Genomic DNA, 19,935 nt, shown 5'->3' with positions numbered 1-19,935 from the left:
TAGCATAATGTCCTCTGGAGTCATCCATGTTGTTGCAAATGGCAAGATTTCCTTTTCTCAGGACTAAATAACTTTCCATTGCATATATATCTTCTTTATTCATTCATCGGTTGATGGGCAATTAGATTGTTTCCATATCTTGGCTACTGTGAAATAATGCTGCAATGAACAAATGAACATGGGAGTGCAGATTCTCTTTGAGCTACTGATTTTGTTTCCTTCAGTTATATACTGAAGTGGAATTGCTGGGTCACACAGTTTTTTGTGTTTTTTTTTTCTTTCCCCCTTTTTCTGCCTCCCCACGCACTCTGGTTCAAGCCGTTGTTTCTCAGTCTAGTTGAGTAGGACACAGCTCCCTGGCCCAGGCTGGTGTTATGAGTCTTGTGCTCCCCCTGCCCCCAGCTGAGGCAGTTTGGCCTGACCTCCGGTTGCTCATAGCAGCCCACCTCCAGGGAGAGCCGTTGTTCACAATCTTCGCTGTTGAGGATGCAGCTCACTGGCCCCTGTGGGAATCAAACCAGTGACCTCGGCATTAGGAACACAGCGCTCCAACCACCTGAGCCACCGGGCTGGCACCACACGGTAGTTTTGTTTTTAATTTTTTGAGGAACTTCCATACTGTTTTCCATAATGGCTGTACCAATTTACATTCCCACCAAGAGTATACAAGGATTCCTTTTTCTCCACATCCTTGCCAACACTCATTATCTGTTTTACTTTTATTTTTTGGAAAATAGCTATCCTAAGATATGTGAGGTAATATCTCATTGTAGTTTTATGTACATTTCCTGATGATTAGTGATGTCGAACATCTTTTCATGTATTAGTTGGCCATTTGTACGTCTTCTTAGAAAACTGTTTATTCGGGTCCTTTATCCTTAATTAGTTTCTTAACTTTATCTGAGTAAATATCATGTCACTGGCATTTTTCTGAACAAAATTTTTGGAATAACATTATTATTTTCTAAGCTTTTTAATAAAATTGTCTGCAATCTTCAAAGTTATATTTCAAAGTTAATAAATTTGAAGTTGCTGATATTTTTGACTTCTCTTTCTAGATCAAGTGCTGAGGTACCTGGTAAGCACAGAGCCACTTATGCTAAATGAAGGGTATTCTCAAATCCAGTTGTTTTTCTTAGTGAAAGGTGTTAAATTTTTGAGCCCAAACTTTTTCACAGGCCCTGTCTGTTTGCCCCCCTTTAGCCTATCCTTCTGGGGCCAATATTTTCACAAAGCAAAACATGTCAAATAAGTGATCTTTATTTATGATTATTTGGATTATTTCCATTTTTATTGTTTCCACAAATTTGGATTTTGTGAAACTATCGGCCTCAATTCCATTCTATTTGGTACAGTACATACATTTATTCAGTTGAAAGAAAGAGCTCCAGTTAAAGATTCTTATTAGAAGTCAAGGTATTTTAAATAAAAATTATAGAATTTCAAAATTAAATTGATTTCACTTCTCACTGTTAAGATCTTTCCATTTTTCCTTGCTTTTGTAGGGATAAATTTTAAAATCTTCCTATTTGCAAGTTTTGTATTCAATAATTACAATTTGCTAAGAGCTTTGGGAGCTGAATTTTTGGGGATTTTTGACACTTCATTTCTTAAATATTTTTATTAAACTTTTCTATCTCATTTTAAACACAAGCCACTTGACCAGGACTCTCTAACCCAAAGGTTCAATGCCATTATAGGACACTTGAGTGTCCTTAAAAAGTAGTTCTTATGAGGCTTAGATATTTTAAAAATTAACTAATAACAATTCTTATTTGAATTCAAATTGCCTCACCAAAATTTTGTACTTTGATTAATCTGTGTATATAAAATTTCATAAATTTTTACATTTATAGCTTCTATTGCCACTGGTAGATTATTGCAGTTTTAAAACAATTATGAATTATATGGACATCTCAACCAATCCAAGAACATTTCTGATCTGTGGGTTTTTTAATTTAATAAGAATATGGTTGTACCATAAAACTATACTATCTCAAAATTTACATTTCTCAAAATTTATATTGTCAGTGTAAACCAAATCATTTTACTTCAATGCTGAACTTTTTAACTGAAACTACAATTCACAATGAAGTTAGATAGTTTACCTTTGACAGAATGAGCTTCTAAAACTTGCCTCAGTTCCAAGAATTGGATAGAAAAACAAATCACCCTATTATTGCAATTAACTTAAATATTCAATGACACCAATATAAAATGGACATTACTGAACTGGCTGCAAAGTTCTCTTTCTGCTAAGAGAGCCAACACATTAATTGATAGCATTTTAGTTTTCACATGTGTATAAGAAAACTTAGACTGGAAAGTGAGCAAAATTAATTTAGAAGAGACATCATATGATCTAAATGGAAATCATGCTTCATAGGCTGATCAGTAAATACATTTCTGCATCTGTTACACAGTCATCTTCAAGCACAGTCTTTTTAAAAGAACTACTAACATTGAAAGTAGATGACGATTTTTCTTCAGTAAATCTGGGTCTTCTACTTTTCACGTATCAGTGATATTACTACAGCCACCACTGGCCATGGTAAATGTAGATAAATACTTTGTGTAATTTATACATTCATCATTAACTTTCTTCAGAAACCAAAATTCAGACAATTTCTCATTCTATGAGAATATTTTAAAAGCTTATTCTTTTTTTTTTTTTTTTTTAAGATTTTATTGGGGAAGGGGAACAGGACTTTATTGGGGAACAGTGTGTACTTCCAGGCCTTTTTTCCAAGTCAAGTTATTGTCCTTTCAGTCTTAGTTGTGGAGGGTGCCGTTCAGCTTCAAGTTGTCCTTTCAGTCTTAGTTGTGGAGGGCGCAGCTCAGCTACAGGTCCAGTTACCGTTGCTAGTTGCAGGGGGCGCAGCTCACCATCCCTTGCGGGAGTGGAACCAGCAACCTTGTGGTTGAGAGGACGTGCTCCAACCAACTGAGCCATCTGGGAGCTCAGAGGCAGCTCAGCTCAAGGGGCCATGTTCAATCTTAGTTGCAGGGGGCGGAGCCCACCATCCGTTGCAGGACTCGAGGAATTGAACCGGCAACCTTGTGGTTGAGAGTCCACTGGCCCATGTGGGAATCGAACTGGCAGCCTTAGGAGTTAGGAGCATGGAGCTCTAACCACCTGAGCCACCAAGCCGGCCCCTAAAAGCTTATTCTTGCTGATGGAGATTATGGAGGGAAATTAACATACAGTATAATAAACAAATGGTTATATATTTATACAATGCATATATATATCTATATATGTAATACATCTATATTTGCACATATATTTTTAAACAATATATAATAAAAGCACTAAAGCAATAGTGACCAGACTACTCTGTACACAGGGCAGCAGGATGTCTTAGCTATTTTCCCTACTTATTTCATAGACAACTCACCTATTATTGGGTGGCTTGGATGACCTGTGAAATTCTTGGATGGAAGCATGGGCCATGGCACAACTGGCAGATGTATCAAGTGGTCAGCAGTAGCAGCATCCACTTCTTCTCTCACCAACTATCAAAGTAATTACAATATCAATATGTTACCATTTTTTTGTTATGTGGTGAGAACACTTGAGATCTCTCAGTGAATTTCAAATATACAATACATTACTATTAACTATCGTCATCATGCTGTACATTAGGTATCCAGAACTTATTCATCTTATAGTTTAAGGCTTGTACCCTTTGATCAATATCTCCCCTTTTCCGCTACCATCCAGCCTCTGGTAACCACCATGCTACTCTCTGTTACTGAGTTCAACTGTTTTTTTAGATTGCACATGTAAATGAGATCACAAATATTTGTCTTTCTGTGTCTGTCTGGTTTATTTTACTTAGCATAATATCCTCTAGTTGTCACAAATGGCTGGGTTTCCTTATTTTTTAAGTCTGAATAATATTCCAGTATATATATATATATATATATATATATATATCTCACATGTTCTTTATCCATTTATCTGTTGATGTACACTTCAGTTGTTTCCATATCTTGGCTACCGTGAATAATGCTGCACTAAACATAGGAGTACAGATACGTCTTCACGATAATTATTTCATTTTCTTTGGCTATATACCAGGAGTGGAATTGCTGGATCATATTTTAGTTCTATTTTTAATTTTGTGAGGACTCCATACTGGCAGACGTATGGATAGTGGCTGTACCAATTTACATTCCCACCAACAGTGTACTAGGGTTCCCCTTTCTCCACATCCTTGCCAGCGCTCGTAATCTACTGTCTTTTCGACAATAGCCATTCTAATGGGTATAAGGTGACATCTCATTGTGGTTTTTCCTGATGATTAGTAATTTGAGAACTTTTTCATGTACCTGTCGGCCGTTTGTACATCTTCTTTAAGAAAATGCCCATTCACTTCCTCTTCCTATTTTTTACTCGTGTTATTTGGTTTTTTGCTATTGAGTTGTATGAGTTCCTTATATATTTTGAAAATTAACCCCTTACCAGATGTCCATTCTACCTAAAGTGATCTGTAGATTCAGTGAAATCCTTATCAAAATTTTAATGGCATTTTTCACAGAAATAGAAAAAAAAAATCCTAAATTTCATATGGAACCACAAAAGACCCCAAGTAGCCAAAACAATCCTGAGCAAGAAGAAAACTGGTGACATCACACTTCCTGATTTCAAATTATATTACAAAGCACAGTAACCAAAACAGTGTGGTACTGGCATAAAAACACATAGATGAATCGAACAGCATAGAGAGCCCAGAAATAAACTCACACACATATACTAGACAACTACTTTTTGACAAAGGCACCAATAATACACAATGGGGGAAGCATAGTCTCTTTAATAATCGTGTTGGGAAAACTGGATACCCACATGCAGGAATGAAATTGGATCCTTATCTCACACCATACACAAAAGTCAACTCAAAATGGATTATAGAATTAAATGTAAGACCTGAATCTGTAAAACTCCTGGAAGAAAATATAGAGAAAGAGTTCCTTGACATTGATCTTGGAAATGGTTTTTTTGTTTGTTTGTTTGTTTTGTTTTTACACCAATGCACAGTCAACAAAAGCAAAAATAAACAAGTGAGACTACATCAAATTAAAATCTTTCTGCAAAGGAAACAATCAACAAAAGGAAAAGGCAATCAACAGAATGGGAGAAAATAGTCACAAACAGAAGCTTCTTTTCAAATGAAAAAGGACTTTGAAAGAGGGGAAGATGGCAATGATAGATTTGTTGAACTTGAAGATGCTTTCAAATGACATAGATTAAAAATTAAATAAAATAGGCTGGCCAGGTGGCTCAGGCAATTAGAGCTCCATGCTCCTAACTCCGAAGGCTGCCGGTTCGATTCCCACATGGGCCAGTGGGCTCTCAACCACAAGGTTGCCAGTTCGATTACTTGAGTCCTGCAAGGGATAGTGGGCAGCACCCCCTGCAACTAACATTGAATACGAAACCTTTAGCTGAGCTGCTGCTGAGCTCCCGGATGGCTCAGTTGGTTGGAGCACATCCTCTCAACCACAAGGTTGCCGGTTCAACTCCCACAAGGAATGGTGGACTGCACCCCCTGCAACTAGCAACAGGCAATTGGACCTGGAGCTGATCTGCGCCCTCCACAATTAAGACTGAAAGGACAACAACTTGAAGCTGAACAGCACCCTCCACAACTAAGATTGACAGGACAACAACTTGACTTGGAAAAAAAGTCCTGGAAGTACACACTGTTCCCCAATAAAGTCCTGTTCCCCTTCCCCAATAAAATCTAAAAAAAAAAAAAAAAAAAAAAAAAAAAAAAAAAAATTAAATTAAATATATTTTGAGGCACAAAGTAATTGTTTAGCCAATAAAATTAATTAGAAAACAACCAATCCTCTCCTTCACCTTTCGTTTTATAGAATATAGCAAAAATGAGTTTTAGAGTAATAATTTAATTCAACTTCATTTCACAAACATTTACTGAGCATTTTCTAAGTGTGAGGAGCAATATAAAGAGGTAAACTAATTTTCTCTAGCCTAAAGGAGTTCCCATTCCCTGAGGGGATAGAGATACTGCCTGAAAAACTATGGCTGTACTAGGATTTGAAGGGTTACGCTAATAGCATGAGTAACGTGTAATAGGATCTCAGAGGTGGGGCTCAATTACTTCTCCCTGCAATGGTTAGGAAATGCTTAACAGATGAGGTGATGACATTTGAGCTGGGCTTTGGAGTGGAATGAGTAGGATTTGCTCCATCAGCTGGAGAATCAGTAAAAGGATTTTCTAGGCAGAGGAGACATATAACATGAGCAAGGGCAGGCAGCTCCTACATGCCAGAGCCTGATGTGTTCATATGAGGGAAGTGAGAAGTTTAACACAGTTGGAACAAATGAAATATATGATAGGAACAAGGGGGTAAGAGTAAAAATAGTTTGGTCTGTGGAAATAAACAACAGTCAACCAAAAGAGAACAGGCAAAGGCTATTTTTTTCAGAGCTTGCTGCAGCAAGGGAGTCAGCCACCATCACTTTTGTTTTGGTGGAGACTCAAAGGCAGGCGGCGGAGTGGGAAAGCTTTACAGAGGCACAAAGGGAAGACTTCAGGTATGTCCTGACGTCCCTGCTTTGGTCCATAACTGCCAGCCTTCTTAATTTTTGCCCTGGCTTCCAACTAAGGACCAACCAAAGAAAACCAAATATGCTGCCCTAACCAATCACATCAGATGTTCCATTTCTGGTTAGCCAGCCTACAACTTTCCATGCCAGTACCCTGCAATCAGAGCATACCCAAAGACTTCCCTTTTTCCACTACCAAGCCCTCCCACTCCTGCCTTAAGTTGAGTAAAATGCAAGTGGCTGACTCCCTTGCTATAGCAAGTTCTGAATAAATAGCCTTTGACTTGTTCGCATTTGAGTGGTCTTTGTTTATTTCCATACAGTCTAGTCCAATCTGCCATCTGGAACCACCTCAAGTCTCCGTCTTCAACTCTTACCTTCTCATGGTAAGTTGATACAAATGATCTAAATCTCCCAAAACATATAAAACCATAGTGTTTATGATGAAAAGCTTGGCATTGTGTTTGCTGTTGCCACAGTGGATGCTCCCATCCATGCTCCTGATTCGATAGTGTGTGCCTGGCTGATTTCTAACTGTCTGAGTTTAAACACTCCTCCAGCAATCTATCACCAATGACTGAAGTCGGTTGGTGTATAAATTCCCCAGCTCCCTCACCCCTCTATGCAATGACTGGGGGGCAGGCTTTCTGCAATGACTGCCAGAGTTCCCCAGGAGGATTATGCTCACAGTAGTAGCCAGCTTGATATCTCACCCTTTCCTTAACTACTTTCCTTTCCATCTTTGTCTCACTTCTTCATCCCCCTATCAGTGTTTCCTAGGATCACCTCCCAAATAAATTACTTGCTTTCAAATTCTTTCCTCAGGGTCTGCTTCAGTGGGAACTCAAGTGAATAAAATGTCAGAATTAGAAATAACCCAAATCACCTTCATTCAAGTAACTAGCAGCTGCAGAGAGAAGACCAACCCCCCTCACTCCCATAGATTTTCACTGATATATATCTTTTGGAAAAATAAAGAGGGAAAAATTGGTAATGCCATTTATAATTTAAAGAAGAACAGACCTCTAGTTCATTAACAAACATTTTCTAATAATAAATAAGTTGTATCACTGTGCAATTATTTAAGGCTTCTGAATTAACACAAAACTAGATGTAAAAGATTTCAATGCAAATGGTTAAATACAAAATCAGTAGTAAAATAATGTGATAGTAGAATCTAATCTCTTTCCATGGAATGGAAGAAAACTCAACCAGAAACCTATCATTTATAGTAGATGAGGGAGTTTTATTATTAGTTAAACAAACGAGCAAATGTTTTAGCAGCTCAGGACACATTTCGTCTCTTAAAAATTATTGAGGATTCCAAAGAACTTTTATTTATGTAGTTTATATGTATCAATAGTTACTGTACTGTAAATTAAAACTAAGGACTTAAAAATATTTATTAATCCAGTTTTTAAATAGCAACAATAATCACAAATGACACATTTGTATTTTTTTAAAATCCCAAAACAATTTTCTCTGAGAGGCATTGTTTTACACTTGGCAAATCTCTTTGCTGTCTAGCCAACTAGAAGATAGCTGGATTCTCATATCTGCTATCTATTCAATCTGTTGTGATATACCACATGCCACACAGTCTCTGGAAAACTCCATTTCACATTCATGAGAGAATGAAAGTCAAAAAAGCAAATAATGGCTTAGCGTTATATTGAAAATAGTTTTGACCTTGTGGAACCCCTGAAAGGATTTTAGGGATCTCCACGGTGTCTGGACTATACTGGAAAGAACTGCTGCATTAGAAGATACACAAATCAGGAGAACAGAGAGTAAACATGCCATTGAACATGGTTGCATTGCCGGAGGTAGAACCTAGTCTTTCTGGTCTTGAACTCCGGCGTCTTTCCTCACATGATTTATATCCTCACATGATGTATCCTCACATGAGAGTCATTATATCCTCACATGAAAGTAACACCCTGCTCCTAATTGACAAGTCTGCAGCACCTGTTGCTCATATTCTTCCCATTGCTGTTTCCTGCTGCTGCACAAGCACCCTGTGCTCAAGGATAGGAAGGTTCCAGCTCCTGGAACACAGAGGCTTAGGGGAAGGGAGCGGGCAAGATAAGCCAGCAACCAGCAGGGAACTAGGGAGGTCCCATCTTCAGAGCATGACTAATTTTCATGTGACTTAGGATTTTGCTGCACTGCAGTCAGTCAGATGACCACATTTCTTTGGATCACAGAGAGAGGCAAGCTTGTTTGTCAGCTCAGAGCAAGACTTAGGGCACAGCATACTATGCAAAATACAGTCATAGTAGATCCAGCAAGAGTTCCTCTTTGCAAGGCACTTCATCTATTGTTCCCTTTTTAATCTTGGCTGGACAATAGAGAAGTGATATTGTTTATATTCTGTGTTTTTCATTACAAAAGAGGCATTTTTTTATTTCATTTTTTAATAAAAATTGCATATACTTAAGGTGTACAACATGATGATTTAATATACATATATATAGTAAAAGGATTACTATAGTCAGCTAATTAAAATATCATCTCTTCACATAGTTACCATTTTTTGTGTGTGATGAGAGCTCCTAAAATCCACTCTCTTAGCAAATTTCCAGTATTCAATAAATATTATTAACTATAGCCATAATATTAGATCTCTAGACTTACTCATACTACAGACTATAACTTTGCATCCTTTAATCAACATGTCCCCATTTCCCCCACTTCCCTGCCCCTCAAACAACCAAAAATAAAACTACTGTATTATCCAGCAATCCATCTTCTCGATATATGAGATCCGACAATTAAGTTCGCGAACTCATCCTAGAAAAAGTGTTACATACTTCATTGCTGAATGTCACTACAATCACCTTCGAAGTACTCCCCTTGGGGGGCTATGCACTGATGCCAGTGCCTAGTCCACCCTTCAAAGCAATTTTGGAACTCTTTTTCTGGAATGGCCATCAGAGCTGTCGTGGTATTACCCTTGATGTGTTTAATGTCATCAAAATGTCTTCCTTTCAATATTTCCTTTATCTTCAGGTAAAGAAAGAAGTCATTGGGGACCAAATCAGGTGAGTATGGAGGGTGTACAACACAGTTCTTTGTTTACTGGCTAAAAACTCCCTCACAGACAGTGCCATGTGAACTATCGTGCATTATCGTGATGCAAGAGCCATGAATTGTTGGCGAAAAGTTCAGGTCATCTAACTTTTTCATGCAACTTTTTCAGCACTTCCAAATAGTAAACTTGGTTAACTGTTTGTCCAGTTGGTACAAATTCATAATGAATAATCCCTCTGATATCAAAAAAAGGTGAGCAACATTGTTGCAACAAGTTCACAAACTTAATTGTCAGACTTTATAAACATTCTTTTCAAACTCATATGGAATATTTGCCAAGATAGACCCACATTCTGGGTCATAAAACACACCTTAACAAATTTAAAAGAATAGAAATCATACAATGTCTGCTCTCAGACCAAAATGGAATTAAACTAGAAATCAATAGCAGAAAGATAACTGGAAAATACCAAAATATGTGGAGAGTAAACAACACACTTCTAAATAACATATTGGTTGAAGGAGAAATTTAAAAATGTTTTGAACTAAATGAAAGTGAAAACACGACTTATCAGAATTTCTGGGAGGCAGTGATAGTAGTGCTTAGAGGTAAACTTATAGCATTGAATGCATATATTACAAAAGAGAACAAATCCAAAATCAATAACCTAATAACCTTTCTACCTTAGGAAACTAGAACAAGAAGAACAAATTGAATGCAGAGAAAACAGAAAAAAAAGAAATAATGAAAATTAGAGCACAAATCAAAATAAAACCAAAACAGAAAAATCAAAAGTTGGTTCTTTGAAAAGATCAATAAAATCGATAAGCCTCTACTCAGGCTAACTAAGAAAAGAAAGAGAGGACACAAATTATTATTTGGGCACGTATATACAAGACTCCAACAGAATTACCAGTTCTTCTGACCAAAACAAGTAAAGACAAGTGGAGTTTCAAAAACCTGTGAAAAAGTTTGACCCTTTGGCCTCCAGTACACACAACAATACTTCATTCTATAAGCTGAAGTAGAAAGCAATTTTATGGATTAACTCTATCAAAGTGAAGCACATAAAAAGGGCCTAAAATCACAATATATTAATCAGGATATTAAAAAATCAAATTTCACAGTTTTTCAGGGATGTTAGTTTGTCAAGAATGACCTATATATAGCTATTTGTTAATAAACTCACACAACACAAAGCTGTAATTAAGCAATGAATTTTCATTTTTCTTTCCTCGGTACTAAAAAGGAATAATTAAAATATCTATTATTATTTGATGATGACAACACCTGCTAATTAGGACATATAATATTCTGAAAACCATGATTAGAGAATGTGGAAAACCAAAGAACTACAGTTAATACCGTAAGTAAAAACTCTTAATAAAAAGTATTTAGGGGCGTGGGAGATGAGGGTAAGGGGGATCAAATATATGGTGATGGAAGGAGAACTAACTCTGGGTGGTGAACACACAATGTAATTTATAGATGATGTGATACAGACTTGTACACCTGAAATCTATGTAATTTTACTAACAATTGTCACCCCAATAAATTTTTAAAAAATAAATAAATAAAAAATAAAAAAAAAAGATATTCTAACATAATATTAAAGTGAAAAAAAAGTATTTAATAATAATAGTTTCAAAACATACTGTTACATGGGGGGAGGGAAGGTGACAACACCGAGAGAATTGGACTATGTTTCAATTGGCATTGGTTATTTTTTCACTCCTCTCCTAGTAACTAATAGAACAACAGAAAACAAACAACAAAAAAAGGATATAGACTTAAAAAAACCACTAAATGAAGAGTCCTTACTTATTCTCAATTCCTACATCTCATCTTGGCAATACAACCTCCTCCTGTACATTTCTGAAATCTGTTCCCTCATTCCATGGGTTGCAGACCTGGACTGACCACCTTTGCCCATTAGCTAGTAGCAACCCAATTTTCCCTGGGTAATCAAGATTCATCTCCCAGCCAGTACAATGAATGACCCCCTTTCCCCTTCTTGTTATTTCAGTGGCATGAGGAAACTAATATGGTAAGAGGGAGTATCAACTTCTAAATTAACAGAATTATATCAGTGCTCACTAGTGGAACATTCTTTCATTGGCACTGGAAACTTCAAACCCACTCAGCCCAATGATTATGGAATGCAAAGAAAATTTTCCTTAAGTGGATTATTATGTTTAAAAGTTAAAGGCCATACAATGGACTATATTATTCATCCATAAAAGGGACTGAAGTATTAATACATGCACAACATGGATGACCCTTGAAAACTTCATGCTAAATGAAAGGAGCCAGATTCAAAAGGCCACAAATTACATGACTTCATTCATATAAAATATCCCAAATAAGCAAATCCATAAAGGCTGAAAGTAGATTAGTGGTTACCTAGGGTTGGTGGGAGGGGGAATGGAGGGTGACTGCTATGGGTATGGGGTTTCTTTTGGAGGTGATGACAGTGTTCTGGAATTAGACAGTAGTGATGGTCACACAACTTTGTGACTATATAACTATTGAGAATTTGCAATGCTAATCTAAATTAGGATGTGCTGTACATGTAAAATACACACCAGAATTCAAAATCTCAGTACCAAAAAAGGGGAATGTAAAACATCTTCTTCATTTTTATATTAATTGCATGTTGACAATATATTTTAAATATATGGGGTAGATAAAACGTATTATTAAAATTAATTTCACCAGTTTCTTTTTACTCGTTTTTAATGTGATTACTAGAAAAGTTAAAATTACATATATGGCTCACATTTCATTTCTATTGGAGAACACTGTGCTAGACAACAGGCACTGTGAATACAAATACAACTAAGACAGGATATCTGCACTCAAGGAGCTCCTAATTTGCCTAGGAATTGAGATTCATTACAATATAATGTGATCAGCATTCTTACATCAGTATAAAAAAAAAAGCAAGCTGGTACTGTACAAAGAAAAGAACAATGGAAAAGAGTGACATGGAGAACAGGACAGAAAAAGGTCGTTCCCCTCAAAGAAAAATGGACTTGAAGGAAAGGTTTGGAATGAGGTTCTTTGCAGCCCTGTGGATTACTTGACTGATGCCGGGAGCGTTTCCAAAGCTACTTGAATGCGGTTGGAATGTAGACACAGTGTCTCTATCTGCAGTGCACACAGAGTGGTGGTAGCACAGTAAGTTTTCCCTTAACGACATCAATAGGTTCTTGGAAGTGCGGTAAAAGAACTTATAATGAAACAAGCTTTACCATAGGCTAATTGATACAAACAAAAGTAGGTTCCTACAGCATCTCATCAATGTTATAACAGCATTGACCGTTGACCGAAACGACGTTATTCAAGGACCTGCTGTACTTCCCAATTGCAGCAATTACACCGGACTGATCACTAACGGGGCTTACCAGGGTGTACTTAGGTATGGTTTTAATAAAAGTGAAGGACACAGTACAGGAGGACAAAGAAAGCAAGTCAGAGAGAGACAGACTTGAGGCTTCTGGGCACAGCTCCCAGGGCCCTCTGTCAGTCCCACTTTGTCTTCAGAGTGTGAACCACCAACGTAGTGAGATACTGTAGTCTCAGGGATGCTGAGGCACGAGTTTATTGAGGGGTCTTTATGACTCTGTACCAAGCAGCTAAAAGCAGGCTACGAAGGTTAACCAGGTGCATCATTGTCCACTCTCATCTTGGCCAAGGAGCAGACTTCCAGGCTTCCCTGGAAAAAGCAGAGAGCTACTAGAATCTAACAGAAAGGTCATGCTTCCATTCCCATACAAAAAAGGAACAATTTAGGGGTTAACTTAGGAAAGAAGTGTGGTAGGCAGCCTCTAGGTTGGTCCCTACCCGATAATATTTACACCCTGGGATAACGCCCTCACCTTGAGTGTGAGCTGAAACTTTGTGACTCACTTCTAACAAACAGAAGATAGCAAAAACAATAAGATGTCACCTCTGAGATTAAGTTACAAAAGGACTGTGACTTTCGCCTGGTGCTCTTTCTCATACTCACGTTCGATTGCTTTGAGGAAAGTCAGCTGCCATGCTGTAGGCTACCTTATGAAGAGGCCAGCATGGCAAGGAATTGAAGGAGACCCCTGGCCAATGCTGATAAGGAACTGAGACCCTCCATCTCACAGCCTGTAAGGCCAACAGTCATGTGAGCTTGGAAGCGAATCCTCCTCATGTCACACTTTCAGATGAGAGTACAGTCCTAGCAAACACCTTGATTGCAGTCTTGTGAGGAGGCACCCTTCAGGAGGCACCCTTGCAGTCTTAAGGAGGCACCCAGCTAAGCCACAACCAGGTTTCTGACCCACAAGAACTGTGACGTGATAAATGTTTGGTATTTTAAGCCTTACACAGTGACAATAACTGATGCAGAACACTAACAATGAGCTTCATTCTGCAAAAGAAGCGCATGAGGATAGTACGAAAGTTCCAAATATATGAAGCTGGTTTATGGGTTGGTTTGTTTTAGGGTAAACGTTCACATATTTAATAGTAACTTTACAACAAACATCACTACATTTAAAATGGTTCCAAAAGTAAATCTGTAGATGGTAATATAAATTAAAGTATACAAACTTAAATAAATGTAATATTAGCTATGTTATAAACAATGGTAAATGTGCAGTGTACCTGTTATTAAAATGTCAAAAAAAAATAACAGCATATTGCCAGAACATTAGAAGCCATCGCCATGATTCTCAAACTTCAACAATCTACATTTGATATTGTTTTAGCACTGCATTCTTCAATGAATAAATTAATTTCATAATTTCCAGAATTAAGTCCCAAGTCTTATTTTTCAATAGATCTTTTCACACTCAGTGTTAAATATGTGGCTCCTTTCAACTGAATAAAACATGTATGTTTGTTTTTAGAGATCCATTTTGTGCAGACTCATTCGACTGAAGGATCTCTGTGGCAGGTGACAGGTAATACTGCCTTGTGTAACTGAGGGATCTTTCTGTTTAGCAGAGGCTGTAGAGCCTCTATAAGGCGATGGTAGTTTTCAGTTCCCTTTGATACTCCTTTTGATTTGGCCCAATTAAGCCTTTATTTATTTATTTTTTTAAGGCATCCTCACAGCTTTCAGTAAAATCTTGAAGCAGAGTTGCAGTTTATTATGATGTCTGAAGAGTTTTGGGTCTCTGAGTATTTCAGACTGGAAAACCTGTGCGACTTCCAAAGGCCTCTGATTCACTGCTGTACCTACTGATCCCTGGAGTACTATCTGAAGCATTTTGGGATCCGCAGGGTCCTGATGTGATACAAATGCCAACTCCTGTGTCTTTTCCTGCATGTCTTCAATAGCAACTTCAATTGGTGTTATTTCCTCTTTGTGAGTGACATGGACCCTTGTCTTAATATAAGGAAAAACATGAGAAATACTCAGAATGGTCTTCCGCTTGAATTGTTCATGAAGTTTCCCATGGACGTCATCATGTCATAATCTACTTTATACTTATTTACAGGATTAGAATTTTTGATTAGTTCAACCACATCCTCTCCAAATCTTTCTCCATAAAATCCCTCCAATCTGTGAGATAAACTCTGAAAGTTTGGTTATTTCAGGTTCCTTGTAAACGAATTCCAAGTCCCCAAACTTGGTTCCATAAAAACCAACACAAAAATAGGTGCCAAAAATCCGCTGATAATTTTGCTGAATGCTTCTTGAAATTGGTTTGTGGTATTAAATCACAAAACGAACAGGGAGGCAGTAAGGGAAGTTAAGGTCATGCTGACCCAGAGAGGAAAAGTTAGGTTAGAAAGGAAAGCACAAGGCCACTAGAAATTCTAAGTGCAAAGCCAAAGACAGGTAGAAGTTGAAGGACAGTCTGGGTGAGTGCACGCTGGGATTCCTCAGCAGGCATATTCTGGCCACTTGGTCCAGAACTTCAAATCATGTAATGGAAATGTTCTTTGGTAAGAAATGGATTTTAATTGCAGACTCTGGTGTTTTGGATCAAATTTGAAGTAGTGTGATAATTATATTCATTCTTAGGTGCACTTTTATTGCTTAAAAGCTATTTGACCTTAAGTTATTTCTCTGTAACTCAGTTTTCTTTTATGTAAAAAAAGGGCAATATAATTGACTGGTTTATTGTGAATAATGTGAGGCAATGAGTAAAGGTTAATTAATAAAGGGTGTACTTGAACCTGAGCACAACCACATAACTATCCAGAAACTTTGCTTCCCACAAGATTCTCTGAAGCATCCAAGAGAAACTAAATTAAAATAATTCCCCCCATGCATAACAACTTAATTTTTTGCTCAGCCCATGCAGCCACATTATAAGTAGTATGTGATTTATATTTGATATTTTAATGTCTTAAAAATAATTAAGAGTTTGGACCCCAGGAACATATACAATACTACAAGGTAAAAGCCACATTTTAGATATGTAGTTCAAAGCAGAGCAGGAAAATTCCCAATGACCAATGGGCTTTAACATATCTAAAATGCTGCCACAGTGACAGTATCAGTTCCCTTATCATTTGGTCCCCACAATTACAGTAGCCTGGAATCCCAAGCAAATTATTAATTTGTAGTTACAGAGAGATCAGAGAGTAGGAGAGAGGAAGGAAGCAAACTGAAGGGACTTAGCAAAGGAAATGCTAAATTTCTTTTCCTACCCCTTTCAACTCTTTCAATTTGTGTCAACAATCTAGATTTCTATTACTACTAAAAAAACTTCTATTATATCATAGACAAATTCATCCTACTCAGGCAAAGCAAGAGATATGACAAATTAATGAGGATACCAAATTAAACCTCAGACATTTATTTCATTACAATTTACCCTGAAATACCAGCTCTGAAAATAATGATCTTTCTGAAAAGATGGTGGCCTGAGCACAAATTCATGACTCCACTCCTCTCTAGATTCTATGTAGGGTTGACTCAACCTCTAAGAGGTGTGGGTTAACTTGTTGGAGACTGTTGGCTTACAGGCTGGCCTCCAGGAAAAGGAGTCGGCCCTTACAAAGCTCCATGGAAACTTGGAGCTACATGCTTAAGGTAATCAATCACCAGACAGCCTGAAGACTCCCTAAATCACACAGGCAAGGCAGCCCTCTCACCCCTCTCAGTGGCACAATCCAGAAACAAGATTTCTCCCTCTTCTTCTCCCTTATCCACCTAACCATTGAGTCCTATTGGCGTTCCCCCCAAGAACATAGGTTAAAACTGTCCAGTGCATTTTACTTATAGCACATCTTAATTTGGACCAGCTCCCATTTCAAGTTCTCAATAGCCACATATGGCTGTTGGCTACCATATTGGATAGTTAAGCTCTAGTTGATTACTTTTTGGTAACTTGTGTTTATAGTATGTTTACTATGATTACAGGGCTACCAAAATGCTATCAGCTTGCATCATTCTTAATCTTCCCTAGAAATTCTTTCTTAAAAGTGTATCCATTCCCTTAATAGAGCACCTTCCCATCTTGAAGTCAGAATCTGATGTTCACTCCCAAGTTTCCTTCATATATCTGAGGCTTTTTGGGTCCTGATGGCCTCGTGACTGTTTTTGATGTGACAGTCTTCATTTAAGTATATAGTTTAGGTGAAATCCTGACTCATACTCCATAATCTCTACTCCACAATCTACACATAACATAGAGGAGCTTTAACTACTTCTCCAAGTTTCACTTGTAAACATCTAGAGTTAGAAGGGAATCAACTTTGAATGCCTTACTTGAGACATGTACAAGCGTAGATTGTAATAACAAAGCAATATTATTTGTGCTTCTATCTCTAGACTCTCCTGTTGAGAACCTCAAAACAAATTAATTGGTAAGACTAGTAGAGTTGACCACTTTCATCTAGATAAGGATAGGCAAGCAGAGGCATTAACTTGGCTGTGGTAAGGTAATATAAGGCATCCCAGTGTCCATAAGAAAACATCTCAAGCATGTCATTGTTTTTCATCTCTCATTTAACTGCCCATAACATTTATGTCTCTAACAAATATCAACTGACATCTGGACACTTGTTTTCTCACCTCTTCTAGATTGCAGTTTCCTAAGGAGAGGAAGAACTTGTTTTTACTCATCTTTGTGGCTTCTATAGAAGCAGCGTGTTTTCCATAAGCTTCTTACATTATAGGTCTTTAATATTTGCAAATTTTATTCCAGGAAATAAGGCATATGTAACATGCTAATCAATGTTACCATTCAGATGGATTTTTCATTCTGTGTTTTTGCTCTAAAATTAGCCTTCATTTATTATTGCTTTCTTTCTGTAGTCACCTCCTTGGAAGGATATACATAGTTTTCTCTCCTTCTTGCCTGAAGTTAACCTTTGAAATAAAATGTCATAAAATATTCATTGGCACCTATAGGTTCTAGCCTTAACATGTAAAAGTCACACCTAACGTGAAAACATTAATTATTAAACAATTAAGAATGATAGCAGCCAATTCAACATTGTTAAGTATTTATATGCATCTCTAAATGCTTGATATGATTTAAGTATTTGAAAATCAATGTTGACTTTTTGGCAATAATGCAAGACTGAACATATCCATTTAATTGTGCTTGTTCCAGAATCACTGTTGTAAACATTCTAAGAGATTCTTTTTTGGAATCTTAAAAACTGAGGAATTTCCAAATGTTTATCAATATTTATTCCATGAAAAATTGAAACAAATTTTAAAGTATTTTTCATTTAAAAATTAACCCATTACATGGTTATGTAAATAACATTTTTATGAAAAATAATTATCAAAACAAAAAGTTTGAAAAAAAATCGTGTTGTTTTGTATTTTCATAAATCTTTTAATGCCTGACTTCTTACAGGACAACTAAATTCTCATACCTACCTGTGTTCTATTGTTGAGCTATGTTGTCTTGCTTGATATATGTTAAGAAAATACAATGTCAAATACATAACACAGCTTTTTATGTGTACAAAGCAAGTGCTCTTAATAGCCTTTTCAGATAGTCATACATATTCTTTGATACTACACCAAAAGCCAACAAGCAGTTGTTTCCTACAGGTTAGTTGCAATATGGAAGCTAAACAACAAGGACATTTTCATATTGTTCTATTAAAATCCATTGATGTGCCTGGCTTTTTGAATGGATCTTCTTCTTCTTCTTTTTGAATGGATTTCTTATTGCCTTGCATTGGTCATCAGAAAGTATTGGTTCACTAAATTATGCAGATCTTCCAAATATTGACATATTTTAGCACACATCCCAACATAGTGGGATGCTATCAAGCTCAGGATCTCTAGATAAAAGTTTTCCAAAATCCTATTTTTTCTTGGAAACCTCAAATTTTATCATTGGCAACAAGTATTTTTATTTTCCTTGAAATGTCAGGATGAATTAGTTTGAGAAATATGTCAATGATTCATTCAAGTAAAACTGATGTTTCACGGGACTAGCTCAGTTTACAAGTCAAACATTTCCATGTGATTTTGCTTGATGACCATCACACATCATTGCTTCTGTCTCTCTGCTTCAAATGCAGCTTGAATGCATGCAGCAGTTCTTTATGTGTACTTGCTATTTCATCACAGAATGTTTAAAACACATGTACTCAAGAGCTGAGATTTAATAACGTTAACAACTTTCACTGCTTCATCAAAGATATTCTGGTTCCCATCAGCCCTTGCACGTCACCTTCCCCTTTTCCTCTGCGCTGCCTACGAAGGTGGCACTCATCTCCTACACGGTATCATGGCTGCCTTCAGAACATTCATGAAGCCCAAGATCATCAAAAAGAGGACCAAGAAGTTTATAGGGCACCAGTAAGACCAACATGTCAAATTTAAGCGTAAGTGGCAGAAATCCCCAAGGCATTGACAATATGGTGGGCAGAAGATTCAAGGGCCAGATCGTGATGCCCAACACTAGTTATGGGAGTAACAAGAAAACAAAGCACATGCTGCTCAGTGGATTTTGGAAGTTCCACAATGTCAAGGAGCTTGAAGTGCTGCTGATGTGCAACAAACCTTACTGTGCTGAGATTGCTCACAACGTCTCCTCAAAGAACCACAAAGCTGTTGTGGAAAGAGCAGCCCAGCTGGCCGTCAGTCACCAATCCCAATGCCCAGCTGTGCAGTGAAGAAAATGAATAGTCTGCTCGTGTGCAAATTGTATTTTAACAAAACCATAAAATTCTTCCAAAAAGAAAAAAACGATATTCTGAAGTGAGAGTTGTTTTTGTTTTGTTTTGTTTGAATTCTGAGAGTTCCCTATAGTAAAAAACACAATGGTGAATACAGTGACTACTAATACAGTTTGGAGCTATTGCCTTGACTGGTCCTATGGCGCCAGCAGTTTTAACCACTGCTTTTCTAACC

The 19,935-nt window shown here is 37.2% G+C and overlaps 1 pseudogene; it reads left to right on the top strand.

Annotated features, from left to right (window-relative positions):
* Positions 1 to 19,258: 19,258 nt before the first annotated feature.
* LOC117029338 (60S ribosomal protein L32-like) lies at positions 19,259 to 19,710 on the top strand (annotated as a pseudogene).
* Positions 19,711 to 19,935: the final 225 nt, after the last annotated feature.

The sequence above is a fragment of the Rhinolophus ferrumequinum genome, chromosome 10 (genome assembly GCF_004115265.2).
Source record: "Rhinolophus ferrumequinum isolate MPI-CBG mRhiFer1 chromosome 10, mRhiFer1_v1.p, whole genome shotgun sequence".
NCBI classification, from domain to species: domain Eukaryota; kingdom Metazoa; phylum Chordata; class Mammalia; order Chiroptera; family Rhinolophidae; genus Rhinolophus; species Rhinolophus ferrumequinum.
This window is presented reverse-complemented; position numbering and strand designations above follow the sequence as displayed.